Source organism: Rutidosis leptorrhynchoides, chromosome 9 (assembly GCF_046630445.1).
Source record: "Rutidosis leptorrhynchoides isolate AG116_Rl617_1_P2 chromosome 9, CSIRO_AGI_Rlap_v1, whole genome shotgun sequence".
NCBI classification, from domain to species: domain Eukaryota; kingdom Viridiplantae; phylum Streptophyta; class Magnoliopsida; order Asterales; family Asteraceae; genus Rutidosis; species Rutidosis leptorrhynchoides.
In genome coordinates this window covers 140,667,548-140,682,737 of record NC_092341.1, presented here as the reverse complement: position 1 = coordinate 140,682,737, position 15,190 = coordinate 140,667,548, and positions in this window count along the sequence as shown.

Sequence of the window (15,190 nt, the reverse complement as noted above, 5' to 3'; positions counted from 1 at the left end):
CTGTCCGTGTAACGCTACGCTATTTTTAATCATTGTAAGTTATGTTCAACCTTTTTATATTAATGTCTCGTAGCTAAGTTATTATTATGCTTATTTAAAACGAAGTAATCATGATGTTGGGCTAATTACTAAAATTGGGTAATTGGGCTTTGTACCATAATTGGGGTTTGGACAAAAGAACGACACTTGTGGAAACTAGGCTATGGGCTATTAATGGGCTTTATATTTGTTTAACTAAATGAAAGTTTGTTAATGTTAATATAAAGATTTACAATTGGGCGTCCCTATAAATTACCATATACACTCGATCGGACACGATGGGCGGGGTATTTATATGTACGAATAATCGTTCATTTAACCGGACACGGGAATGGATTAATAGCCACTAGAATAATTAAAACAGGGGTGAAATTACATTCAAGGGTAATTGGTGTAATTGTTAACAAAGTAGTAAAACCTTGGTTTACACGCAGTCGATAACCTGGTGTATTCATTAAACAAAGTATTAAAACCTTGTTACAATTCGAATCCCCAATTAGTTGGAATATTTATTCTCGGGTATAATAATAATTTGACAAGGACACTTGCAATTTATATTTATGACTGATGGACTGTTATGGACAAAAACCAGACGGACATATTGAATAATCCAGGACAAAGGACAATTAACCCATGGGCATAAAACTAAAATCAACACGTCAAACATCATGATTACGGAAGTTTAAATAAGCATAATTCTTTTATTTCATATTTAATTTCCTTTATTTTATATTTAATTGCACTTCTAATTATCGCACTTTTATTTATTTCATTTTATCGCACTTTTAATTATCGTACTTTTTAATTATCGCAATTTAATTTTATCGCATTTTTATTATTCGCAATTTCATTATCGTTATTTACTTTACGCTTTAATTTAAAGTCTTGTATTTATTTTATATTTTACATTAGGTTTTAACTGCGACTAAAGTTTTAAAATCGACAAACCGGTCATTAAACGGTAAAAACCCCCCTTTATAATAATAATATTACCTATATATATATTTGTATTTTTATAAAAGTTAACTAATATAGCGTTGAGCTTTGTTTAAAGATTTCCCTGTGGAACGAACCGGACTTACTAAAAACTACACTACTGTACGATTAGGTACACTGCCTATAAGTGTTGTAGCAAGGTTTAAGTATATCCATTCTATAAATAAATAAATATCTTGTGTAAAATTGTATCGTATTTAATAGTATTTCCTGCTAAAATTATAAACTATTTTATATACACCTCGTTCGACATCAAATACTTTTATACACTTGCGAGTGTACATATATCTATAAACGGAAATCTTGTGGTCTATTAATATATTGAAATGATTGTTATGATAAACCTATGAACTCACCAACCTTTTGGTTGACACTTTTAAGCATGTTTATTCTCAGGTATGAAAGAAATCTTTCGCTGTGCATTTGCTCATTGTAAAGACATTATTTAGAGTCGATCATCGCAATGGAACTAGATGTTGATGACTTCGTCCAGGTGGATTAGGACGGGTCATCACAGGAGGAACTTACGATTGATGACAAACTCCACTTCGTGGAAGAACCTATCGAAATTATGGACCGTGAGGTCAAAAATTTGAAACGCAACAAGATTCTGATCGTCCGAGTCCGATGGAATGCCAAACGAGGACCCGAGTTTACATGGGAACGAGAGGATCAAATGATGCAGAAGTATCCTCACCTTTTCCCAACTCCTCCATCTACCTCAGCTTAAAATTTCGGGACGAAATTTTATTTAACAGGTGGGTAATGTAACGACCCTGGATTTTCCGACTTATATTATTAATATTTATTATTAATACTTGTGTTGTACTAAATGTATTCTTATACATTTTACTTGTTACCGTAGTTGACTTTCCATGTCCCGACTCGTCTTTTCGACACGTGCTTTTCTCGAATAATATTTAGAATATTATTTACGTTCATAATTAATTATTATTAATTATTTCTAATTAACTAAGGTAAGTAGTTAATTACTTGGGCTTGTTACTAATTGGTTACCTACTTATGCATGGGCCTTTATTATTGGACTTAGACTATCAAGCCCACCCTACACCACTTAATGGACTACTTAATGAGCCCATCATTATGCTAATGATACATTAAACTTAAACATAGATTAATTAAGTGTTGGAGACAAAAATGTTTCAAGCATGCTTGCACCTCTTTCCCATACATTTAACCTTATACTCTTCCTAGCATACAATACTCTCCCACACTTGAAAAATGAAACTTGACCTTCCCCTTTGAGAGCTCTAATACGTCAGCCTTTATGGGTGGGGAGGGAGTTCCATTTTTTTTTTTTTTTTTGTTACTTATATGATAGTTTAAACTTCATTTCACACACTCCATTCTTACACTACTTTCTTTTCTCCAAACTTTCTCTCTAAATTGTAAGTAATATATCTTTTTCTTTCTTATTTTTTTCCTTGGAAAACCGCCACTAATCATCATCATTCTTCTTGTTTGTTATTAAAGATCAAGCTTCCTAGTTTGTATCTTCATGAATCTTGCTTCTTCCATCCTTTGTTTGATGAGAAGTCAAGAACAAGGATCTAAGCTTGGTAGCTTATGGTTCTACACTTGAAATATTATAAAGATCTAAAGTTCATAAGCTTTAAGATCTTACTTGTGTTCATGTATTGTAAACTTAAGGTTTATTTTCTTAAGATCCAAGTTTTAGCTTGAATCTTCTTAAGTATGAAACAAACATGAACTTGTTACTTGTAACTTTAGTTATTACTTTATTTTTTTGTTTTAAATTCATGATTGTATAATATTGGTCAAGTATTACTAGTTAAACTTGATCTCATTTTTCTTGAAACTAAAGTTTAAACTTTGTAAGTTCAAGAACATGGAAGTTTAAATATTTAGTTATAACTTCATACACTTATGTTGGATCTAAGTTTCTATAGCTTATGGTCTTCCAATTTTGTCTAAAACAAAAGCTTATAAGCTTATATACATTTTACAAATTAAAAATCTAAGTTTCATAACTTATTGTTTTATTAAAGTAAAGAGTTCCATAACTTAGGGTTTAACTTAAGAACACTAGATCTAGACTTTCTAGTCTAGGATCTTCAAGATCTAACTAAGATCTAAGTTCTACAACTTAAGATCTTGTTTATTTAGTTTACATTCAAGTTTATAGCTTAATATTAATATTAGAACTCATGTATGTGTCGGATCTAAGATCTTGATGTAACTTTGGTTCATCCAACTTCTTACAACCTTTAAATGAGTTGTGCTATTTATCTTAGACATACACTAGTGTTATGATGGTCAAAACTTGGTAAATATGATGCAAACACATCAACGAGTTGTACACTTGAAGCTATAAGCATCAAGGATGAGAACCGTGATGAGCATCAAGCACCAAGAATCCACCGGAGCACTTTGCTTACTGTTTTCTGGATCTTATCAGGATACTGGGCTACTGAAAATTTGATTTCCAGATTTTTCGGTTCGAGTAGATGACTTTTCATTTACAACTCGTCTTAATCCGACTTACGGTTTAGGATTTATAGCCTTCCGAAAGTCACTACGCCCTTTTAACGTTGTGCTGAAATTTCTGACCTACTCACACTTAAACCATTTCCACAGTCAAAAGAAGATGAGTTTGGTTCTGAAAACTGGTCAGTGGTTAAAGGACTCACATACGGAGTCATAGCCACTGACTATGCGTCTTTTCGATTTTTATAGAGGTCGTAGCAGCTGAACGAAGTCATCCTTTGTTTCGATCTGTATTGTTGATTGAAAACTTACTTTACTTTTTACTTATGTTGTTGATGATGATGATACTTAAGACCTAATTTACATACTTTTAAACCTTTGGGAACGATTTACTGACTTAGTAACTTTTGACTTAGGTTGAGGACCTTTCGGACCAACTACTTGCTTACTTATCTCGTACTGACTTTACTACTTTTCACTGTGAGTTATAGCATCCCTTTTTACTTTAACTATTTTGGGAACTGAGAATACATGTGCTTTTTACATTTTACATACTAGGCACGAGTACTTAAACTTTATATATATGTGGGTTATATAACGGCATAAACTTTCCCCTTAGCTCGGTAACGGTTAGTCATTGGTCTTTGAACCGGTGAACGCGAATCTTAGATATGGATCCATAAGGTTTGACATCCCCACTCGGGCTAGTAGTCCTAGCATTTAACGGGTGTTTAATACTTCGTAAACTTAGCTCTCGCCAAGTGTACTTTTAGGGGGTGATATTACGTTAAGTTAGTTACCAAGTGCCCACGGTTGAACATATACTTTTCATACTATTTTGAAATATTGAAATCGCGTGGCCTACCTTACATTAATGTTATACTTAAACTATAGTTCACCAACATTCGTGTTGACGTTTTTAAGCATGTTTTCTCAGGTGCTTAGAGGTTTGATACTTCCGCTGTAGTTGTCTTGCTGTGTAGACTCCCGCTGCTTTTGTTAGAGATGTCTCTGCATGAAACGTTTACCTTGCATTAACAAACTATGTTACTTTTGAAACAATGATTTGTAATGACCTTTGGGTCTCGTACTTATGTTAATTGCTTCTATTCATAGAAGCATACTATCGTTTGTAAAACTTATGACATTGGTTATGACGTCACCCTTTCTTATGAATGCAAACTTATTTTAAAACAGCATATAGTGTTAGACCTTGTAATGATCCTGTTGTTGATGATCTGTACACGTTAATTTTGTACGAGGCATCACAAAACTTTTATACAATATTTTACAAACTTACAATACCGCTATTTTACATATAGCACACAATAACTTTAATACAAGGCAGTTACGAAGACAATTCTAGTTAATACGCAAGTTGTTCAGGAAAGGCAATAAAGACACGTAACTCATATGTCCAGAAACAAGTCATGCATTCGTGTTTTACTAGTATTATTTCCCATCCTTGGTTTTGTGAAAAATAACCGTTGTGACCGTTGGCTAGGCAGCATGTTGTAACATTTTCAAAAGGACGGGGGTTACGTAATGCCCAACAGCCCCGTAATAATCTAAAAATCTTATTTCTCACCCCAACTACTGAATCCGTCACTTGTGGGAATGTTTTATTTAGTAGTTGCAATCCTATTTTCTTTTTCTCGATTTGGTGAGAAGCGAACATTACTAACCCGTAGACATAACATGCTTCTTTATGTTACATGTTTGAAGCTCTTTCTAAAGAACGAAGTCCTATGTTGGGATAGGTAGAGTCAAAATTGGCTCTCAACCCGTAGCGTAAAATTGCATCTGGGTTCCCCGCATTCAATGCTTTAAAGAAAACACGGCGTAACTTATGGTCTCCCCAATGTGATATACGTCATCTATTAAAGGAAAGCCTTTTATTAACTAAGGCATGCCTGGAACGTTTTTCAAATGTTTGACAAACTAATTTTCCCATAAATAATTGTGCCGATGAACTCTGACCGACTCTAGACAAGATTTTATCAATCATGTCCCCGGGTAGGTCTTCTAAAATATTCGGTTGTCTATCCTTAACGTCCATTGTGTGTTTTTATACTATAAAATAGACGAGGATTAGATTCGTAAAAGATAATTAACAAACAATACAAGCAATTTTTATATATAACATGAAAATACAAGCACACTATAATACATATATTACACAACATGATTACAACTCTTTATTCCGACTCACTCATTTCTTCCTCTTCGGACTTGGTTCGTTTCGCTAATTTCCTAGGGATATATGGTGCTCCCCTAATACGAGCCGTTCTTTTCTCAAATGGTCTAGAAAAATCTGGTGGCTTAGATGTTCCCGGGTTATAGTGAAAGTTTAAGAAATACGGGTGTTTACGGAACACCCCATCAGGGTACTTCATGTTAACATAAAGTTCATCGGTTTTGGGCTCGGGTTTTTCTATTTTGATTCCTTTTCCCTTATTGTTTTCTTTTGTTTTTTCAAATTGGGTCGAGGTAATTTCTATAACATCATCGGAATCCTCATTGGGATCCGATTCATCAGAAAACTGGTAATTTTCCCAATATTTTGCTTCCTTGGCGGAAACACCATTGAACATTTTTAACTTTGGTCCATTGGTTGAGGATTTTCTTTTATTTAACCGTTTTTCTGAAGTTATTAATATTTCTTCCTCCGGAACCTCTTCTTCTTCTTCCGATTCCTCCTCTTTCGGTTCCTCCTCGGGAATTTGTGAATCTTCCCAAAATATATTCGACTCTTCATTATTATTAGGTGAGTCGATGGGATTTGTATTAGAGGTAGACATCTATCACACAATATCAAATACGTTAAGAGATTAATATATCACATAATATTTACATGTTAATAATATATAGTTTCTAACAAAAAGTGTTAAGCAATCGTTTTTGAAGAAAACACAGTCGAAGTCCAGACTCACTAATGCATCCTAACAAACTCGGTAAGATACACTAATACAAATTTCTGGTTCTCTAAGACCAACGCTCGGATACCAACTGAAACGTCCCATTCATATCGATTATAAACGTTCCATATTAATTGATTTCGTTGCGAGGTTTTGACCTCTATATGAGACGTTTTTCAAAGACTGCATTTGATTTTAAAACAAACCATAACCTTTATTTTATCGATAAAGGTTTAAAATTATTACGACAATTATCAAATAATGATAATCTAAAATATAGCATTTTCACACGATTATTACATAATGGTTTACAATAATATTACACATTAATTTAAGTCTTCGAATGCAGTTTTTAAACAATATTATACAAGCATGCTGACTCCAACTCTTGTCCATGAATTAGCATGCAACAGCGGAAGCTCTTAATAATCACCTGAGAATAAACATGCTTTAAACGTCAACAAAAATGTTGGTGAGTTATAGGTTTAATCTATATATTTATCAAATCATAATAATAGACCACAAGATTTCATATTTCCATTTTTCATAAACATCATCCCATACATAGAGATAAAAATCATTCTTATGGTGAACACCTGGTAACCGACATTAACAAGATGCATATAGAATATCCCCATCATTCTGGGACTCCCTTCGGACATGATAAAATTGAAGTACTAAAGCAGTTCAAATTCTCTGACTGGGGCTTGTTAGTGCCCATAGATCTATCTTTAGAATTCGCATCAATTAGGGTGTCTGTTCCCTAATTCTTAGATTACCAGACTAAAAAGGGGCATATTCGGTTTAATAAATTCAACCATAGAATGTAGTTTCACGTACTTGTGTCTATTTTGTAAAACATTTATAAAACTGCATGTATTCTCATCCCAAAAATATTAGATTTTAAAAGTGGGACTATAACTCACTTTCACAGATTTTTACTTCGTCGGGAAGTAAGACTTGGCCACGGGTTGATTAACGAACCGATAACAAATGTATACATATATTCTAAAGTATGATCGAAATATATTCACAACATTTTTTATTTATTACGTTTTAATGATTTAAGTTTGTTAAGTTAGCAGTCCAACGTTAGTAATCTACAACTAGTTGTCTACAGTTAGATGCACAAAAATAAATCAATATATATTATCTCGAATCAATCCACGACCCAGTGTATACAAGTCTTAGGCTAGATCATAACTCAAAGTATATATATTATTTTAGAATCAACCTCAACCCTGTATAGCTAACTCTAGCATTACTGCATATAGAGTGTCTATGGTTGTTCCCAAATAATATATATAGATGGGTCGATATGATATGTCAAAACATTGTATACGTGTCTATAGTATCCCTAGATTACATAATATATGTTAGAATACATGTATAATACAATATAAGTTAGTTAAGTTATGATTTGTATAGATTTGTTACAAATTTCACGTAGCTACAACAAGCAAAATTATCCAATCTTGTTTTACCCATAACTTCTTCGTTTTAAATTCGTTTTGAGTGATTCAAGTTGCTATAGTTTTATAATGAACTGAAATTTATGAAACTAAACAGAAAAATTATAATTTTATAGTCGGAAATACAGGTTACAAGTCAATATTGTAAAAGGTAGTCATTTCAGTCGAAAGAACGACGTCTTGATGACCATTTTGAAAAACATACTTCCACTTTGAGTTTAACCACGATTTTTGGATATAGTTTCATGTTAATAAGAAAAATCATTTTCCTAGAAGAACAACTTTTAAATCAAAGTTTATCATAGTTTTTAATTATCAAACCCAAAACAGCCCCCTATTTCACTACGACGGCGTATGTCCGGTTTTACGGTGTTCTTCGTGTTTCCAGATTTTAAATAATTAAGTTAGCATATCATATAGATATAGAACATGTGTTTAGTTGATTTTAAAAGTTAAGTTAGAAGGATTAACTTTGTTTGCGAACAAGTTTAGAATTAACTAAACTATGTTCTAGTGATTACAAGTTTAAATCTTCGAATAAGATAGTTATATATATATATATGAATCGAATGATGTTATGAACATCATTACTACCTCAAGTTTAGTAGGTAAACCTACTAGAAGTGACAAGAAATTATCTTGCTTCAAAGGTTCTTGGATGGCTTGAAAGTTCTTGAAGTAGAATCATGACACGAAAACAAGTTCAAGTAAGATTTTTACTCGAATTAAGATAGTTTATATTTATAGAAATTGATTCAAAGTTTGAATATGAGTATTACCTTGAATTAGAAAGATAATCTACTGTAAGTAACAAAGGTTTCTTGATCTTAGATGATTACTTGGAATGGATTAGAAAGCTTGGTAGTAGACTTGCAAAGTTGAAAGTATTCTTGATTTTATGAAACTAGAAATTATAGAATTTATGAAGAACACTTAGAACTTGAAGATAGAAATTGAGAGAGATTAATTAGATGAAGAAAATTGAAGAATAAAAGTGTTTGTATGTGTTTTTGTTCGTTGGTATATGGATTAGATATAAAGGATGTGTAAGTTTGTTTTCTTGTAAATAATTCATGAATGATTTATAATACTTTTGTAATTTTGTGAGATATTTCATGCTAGTTGCCAAATGATTGTTCCCAAATGTTTGATGACTCATTAAGGGCTGCTAAGAGCTGATCATTGAATGTATATACCAATAGTATATACGTCTAGGAGCCAGGTATTGTACGAGTACGAATACGGTTGTTTACGAGTAGAATTGTTGATGAAAATGAATGGGAATGTAAATGTAAGCATTTTTGTTAAGTAGAAGTACTTTGATATGTGTCATGAAGTATTTAAAAAGTGTACTAATACATATTAATATACTACATGTATATACATTTTAACTGAGTCGTTAAGTCATCGTTAGTCGTTACATGTAAGTGTTGTTTTGAAACCTTTAAGTTAACGATCTCATTTAATGTAGTTAACCCATTGTTTATTATATCTAATGAGATGTTAAATTATTACATTATCATGATATTATGATGTATGAATATATCTTAATATGATATATATACATTAAAATGTCGTTACAACGATAATTGTTACATATATGCCTCGTTTCGAAATTCTTAAGTTAGTAGTCTTGTTTTACATATGTAGTTCATTGTTAACATACGTAATGATATATATAATTATCATTTTATTATGTTAAATATAGTGTAACAATACCTTAATATGATACATATGTATTTAGTAAGGCGTTGTTATAACGATAATCATTATATATATATCGTTTTGAGTTTCTTAACTTAGTAATCTCATTTTTTTATGTATATAACTCATTGTTAATATACCTAGTAAGATACTTACTTATCATAATATCATGTTAAATATATATATATATATATATCCATATATATATATATATATATATATATATATATATATATATATATATATATCATCATATAGTTTTTACAAGTTTTAACGTTCGTGAATTGCCGGTCAACTCGGGTGGTCAATTGTCTACATGGAACTCATTTCAAATAATCAAGTCTTAACAAGTTTGATTGCTTAACATGTTGGAAATATTTAATCATGTAAATATAAATTTCATTTAATATATAATCATGTAAAAGTTCGGGTCACTACAGCAAGTACCTCTCAAGGTGCTCAGTTGGAAGAAATTCCAAATGAGACTCATGAGCCACGAAGAGGGAGTAGGAAAAGAACTCATAAATCATATGGTGAGGATTTTCAACTATTCTTAGTTGAAGGAACTAGAGATAGTGTCATATCTCAACTTCATTATTGTTATAATATTGAAGAGGATCCGAGGACATATGATAAGGCTACGAGGTCTCGTGACGTTGTCTTTTGGAAAGAGGCAATTCGTGACGAGATAGACTCTATCATGGAAAACAATACATGGGTTCTAGTCAATTTGCCTCCCATTTGTAAACCTTTGGGCAACAAATGGATCTTCAAAAGAAAGATGAAAGTTGATGGATCAGTTGACAAGTTTAAAGCACGTTTGGTCATACAAGGCTTTAGGCAAAAGGAGGGTATTGACTATTTTGATACCTATGCTCCAATTGCACGTATCACCACCATTAGATTGTTGATTTCGCTTGCGTCGATTCACAATCTTGTTATTCACCAAATGGATGTAAAAACCACTTTTCTTAACGGCGATTTTGAGGAGGAGGTGTACATGAAACAACCGAAAGTATTTGTCATGCCAGGATAAGAGACGAAGGTGTGTAAGTTGATTGAGTCTTTGTATGGACTTAAGCAAGCACCAAAGAAATGGCATCAAAAGTTTGATGATGTTATTTTGTCTCATGGCTTTATGATCAACCAATCGGATAAGTGTGTGTATAGCAAATTTGATCACAAGGGAAATGGTGTGATTATTTGCTTGTATGTGGATGACATGTTGATATTTGGTACTAACCAAGATCAAGTTGATAAGACCAAACAATTTTTATCATCTAAGTTTTCGATGAAGGATATGGGGGTTGCGGATGTGATTCTTGGGATAAGGATCATCCGTGGTGACAATGGCATCACGATAACTCAATCTCATTATATTGAGAAGATTCTCAAGAAGTTCAATCTTGAGGATACCTCCCCGTTGAGTACTCCCATTGATCATACTGTTAAGCTCTTACCCAATACCGGTTCGGCTGTATATCAACTTAAATACTCGAGTGCTATAGGGTGTCTAATGTATGCAATGACTTGAACTAGACCGGATATTGCCTATGCGGTGGGTAAATTGAGTAGATTTACTAGTAACTCGGGTTCTCACCATTGGCAAGCTGTGAATAGAGTATTTAAGTACTTGAAGCGAACCAAGGACTTTGGTATCACATATACAAGCTTTCCTTCTATTTTAGAAGGATATTCGGATGCAAGTTGGATAACCAATATGGAAGATCATTATTCTACTACTGGTTGGATATTCCTACTTGGTGGAGGGGCAATTTCATGGGCTTCTAAGAAGCAAACATGCATTACAAATTCGAAAATGGAGTCGGAATTTGTTGCATTGGCTGCGGCAGGTAATGAAGTCGAATGGTTAAGGAATTTGGTTTATGAGATTCCTTTGTGGCCAAAGCCCATTCCTCCTATTGGTATGCATTGTGATAGTGCTTCAACGGTGGCTAAGGCTTATAGTCACATGTATAGTGGTAAGTCTAGATACTTGGGTGTTAGACATTCCATGGTACATGAATTAATCACGAATGGAGTGATCTCCATTGATTTTGTTAGATCGGAACAAAATCTAGCGGAACACTTGACCAAGGGAATAGCCAGGGACTCGGTGCACAAGTCGGCTATTAGTGTGGGATTGAAGTCCATCTAACCTTTCAAAGTGGGATACCCAATTCCCTTCTAGTACAACGTTAGGAGCTGAATTCAATGAGGAAAGCCTATTTTGAGAAGATTGGAACACATGTTTTCATATAATCCCAAAGGTATGTGCTCGGACCTATAAGATAAAGTGAGGTTGAAGTTTATGACTTCTTAATAGTTCTCTTGAAAAATTGCATTGAGGGAGCAAGATTGAAGAGAGCTACCTAAGTGAACATGAAGTTGAGCCGCTTCAAGAAAGCTTTGGACTTAGTTTTCTATATGTTCATGATTGGATTGGGACACATAGCTCCTAATAGTATCAAGTTTGTATTGTTAGAGAGTATGGAACTAGTGTGTATATTATCGACAGGTTTTCAAATGAATTGATGGGTTCAAACTATTAGAGTACCCTGATTTTTGAATTCTTACACGTGTAATATACTATGTGTAATTTCAATCCATGTGACATTTACACTTATGCAGTAGTTTCTAATTGTTGGTATTTTAGTAATCAAGGATCATACTAAAATAGGGGGGATTTGTTGGTGATATTAGCATGATCCAACATACATTTTAGGGATTGGATTACTATGTTGAAAGTGTTTTCGAACCATCGATACGTTACACGAATTCGAAGAGTGTGGAGTACACGTTCATAAAAAGTGAGGTGGTTTGAGGTTTCTTTTGGACTTGGAAATAACATTTGGAACTTAAGGAATGCGAAACGAGACTTAAAAAGGCCATACGCACGGAAAACCTTGAGAACGAAATTGAGCTGCTGGACAGGCTTAGCCCGCGGCGCGGCTCTCAGGCCCGCGGCGAGGCTTAAGGCATAATTTTCATATCGAGCGTTTTTGAAAATTTTCAAGTGTTGTACTTTGTTAGCCCGCGGCGCGACTTAACACTGAACTCGCTGAAAAGGTTCCTTTTCAACCAAAAAGGCATATTTGAACCCCAAACGTTTTGGAGTTGTTCCAGGGCATTTAAACTGCGTTTTTACATGTTTTTAGACCATTTTAAGTCTAAATACATGAATGTAAACTTCCAAGTCACTACTCTAGCAAAAGACCAATACATAAATAATTAACTTGGTAAAACTGCTATGCGGCAGCACCACGGTCGACCGTGAGTCTGGCCGTGGATGCCCTGTACCAACGACTGCACTAATTTTCAAAACTGTCAATTTTCGGTCAACCTCACGTCAGACCGTGGATAGACCGCAGTTTTCTCTGTTACCAAATTCATCCACTTTAAGTTAGACCACTTTGAGGCATCTATAATTTATAAAACTTTTTTAAACATACTTATAATAGTTGCCCTCTTTGATCTCAAAAGAGTTTTGAACCAAAAGATGTAAATTTTCACTAATCACACCTAAAGACATCTTAATGACATTTTAAGCTCAAACAAGGTTAAACACAAAAGTGTTTTACTTTTATCTTATTACAAAATGTCATTCAAATACATACTAATGATGGTCATTAAAAGTTCCAACAAAAGAGCTGCTCTCCCATGACTCTTATGTATCATTTTTATGTATGTGTTTTAAATTATGAACTAGTAAATTTTTGTTATAATTTCTAAGTAAGTTTCAACTAGATTCAAACTATTTCATTTGAGATGTAATAATGTTCCAAAGAGCAAGATACTTCCATCAAAGAAAAAGACAAGTTGGTGAAGACATGGGTATGAGGTTTGGAATATAGTGATGTATCTTTGTGATTAGTGTAACTAGTCAAAGTGCTCTCAAACTAGTTCAATAGAGTTGTAACAATGTTCCAATGGGAAAGATACTTCCATCAAAGATGAAGACACGGGTTTAAAGATTTAGGTAATGAAGTTTGAATGCTAGTGGTTTGTCAAGGGATAAAAATCTGCATTTACCTTATTAGGAAATCAATGACAATGGTCAAGGACATTGGACTTTCCTCTTTAGCTAGCACATGTCAACCTCCATGCATATGTCCAAGATCAAAGGGGTAACGGAGTTAACTTCTAGGTGTATTAAGCATATTTTGAAGGCTCTATATTGGGTAAAGAAGCCAAAAATTCAAAGAAAAAGGAGCTCCAATGGATATGTTGAAATGCTGACAGAAGTTGTACGATCACCAACACGGTCGACCGTGGATCGATCGCAGTTTTATCTGTCAATATTTTCTTAGAATATAAATACACCACTTTGCCAAACTAGGAGACCACCTCTTTCCAACATTCTTTCAAAGTCATATCTACTGATCTCCCAAGCCTCAAGCACATATTTATGGAGAGATTATAAGAGAGAAAGAGAGATTCTACTTACACTAAGTAGAATTGAAATGTAAACTTTGTACTTATCATTTGTATCTTTAAGTTTACTTTGTAACACACTTCCTTAGGGGGTCAAGGAAGTTAGATAGTTCTTATGATAGGAAACACCATCTTGCTTAATGATTTAACTGTCATACCCCGTCCTAATCCATCTGGAGGAAGTCACCAACATCTGGTCCCATTGCGATGATCGACTCTAAATAATGTCTTTAAAATGAGCAAATGCACAGCGGAAGGTTTCTTTCATACCTGAGAATAAACATGCTTTCAAGTGTCAACCAAAAGGTTGGTGAGTTCATAAGTTTATCATAAAACAATAAAATTCATCATTTTGATAGACCACAAGATTTAAATGCTGCATGGTACAAATGAGCCCGAATCCTATACCCACCTGTAATGTACATGCTATATCTTTTAAATACAGTACATCTTTCTCGTGTACGAAACCATTTTCATAAATCATAGTAACCGTACACATATCTTGTGCACAAAAATAACATACACATAACCTGTGTATAAAATCATTCTCTCGATATATAACATTCACATCAATTGGTGGCAATTATCATGTCCACATAATTCAATGGTGGCAATTATCATGTCCACATAATTCAATGGTGGCAATTATCATGTCCACATAATTCAATGGTGGCAATTATCATGTCCACATAATTCAATAATAATCCGCAGAACTTCTGTCTGCATAATAATTCATTCGAGGAATGTTTTTGCTTGTCTCTATCTCGTCAAACATTTATAAAAACATTTCATGTATTCGCAGTTCAAAATATACTTCAAAAGCATTTAATAAAGCAGTTGTAAAAACAGCGCATGTATTCTCAGTTCGAAAAATGTAAAGAGTAAAAGGGAATCAAATGAACTCACAATATTGTATTTTGTAGTAAAAATACATATAACGACATTGAACAACTAAACAATGCAAGGTTGCCCTCGGATTCACGAACCTATTATTCAATCATGTATATTAATACATGTAATGGTAATCGAACAAATATATATTTTATTAGTTTTTTATTTATTATTTTATATCATGTTTTTTATTAATAACTTATTTAGATATATTTATCTTTATATAAATAATTAACATTTATTACAAAAGTATTTATATGACTAGGT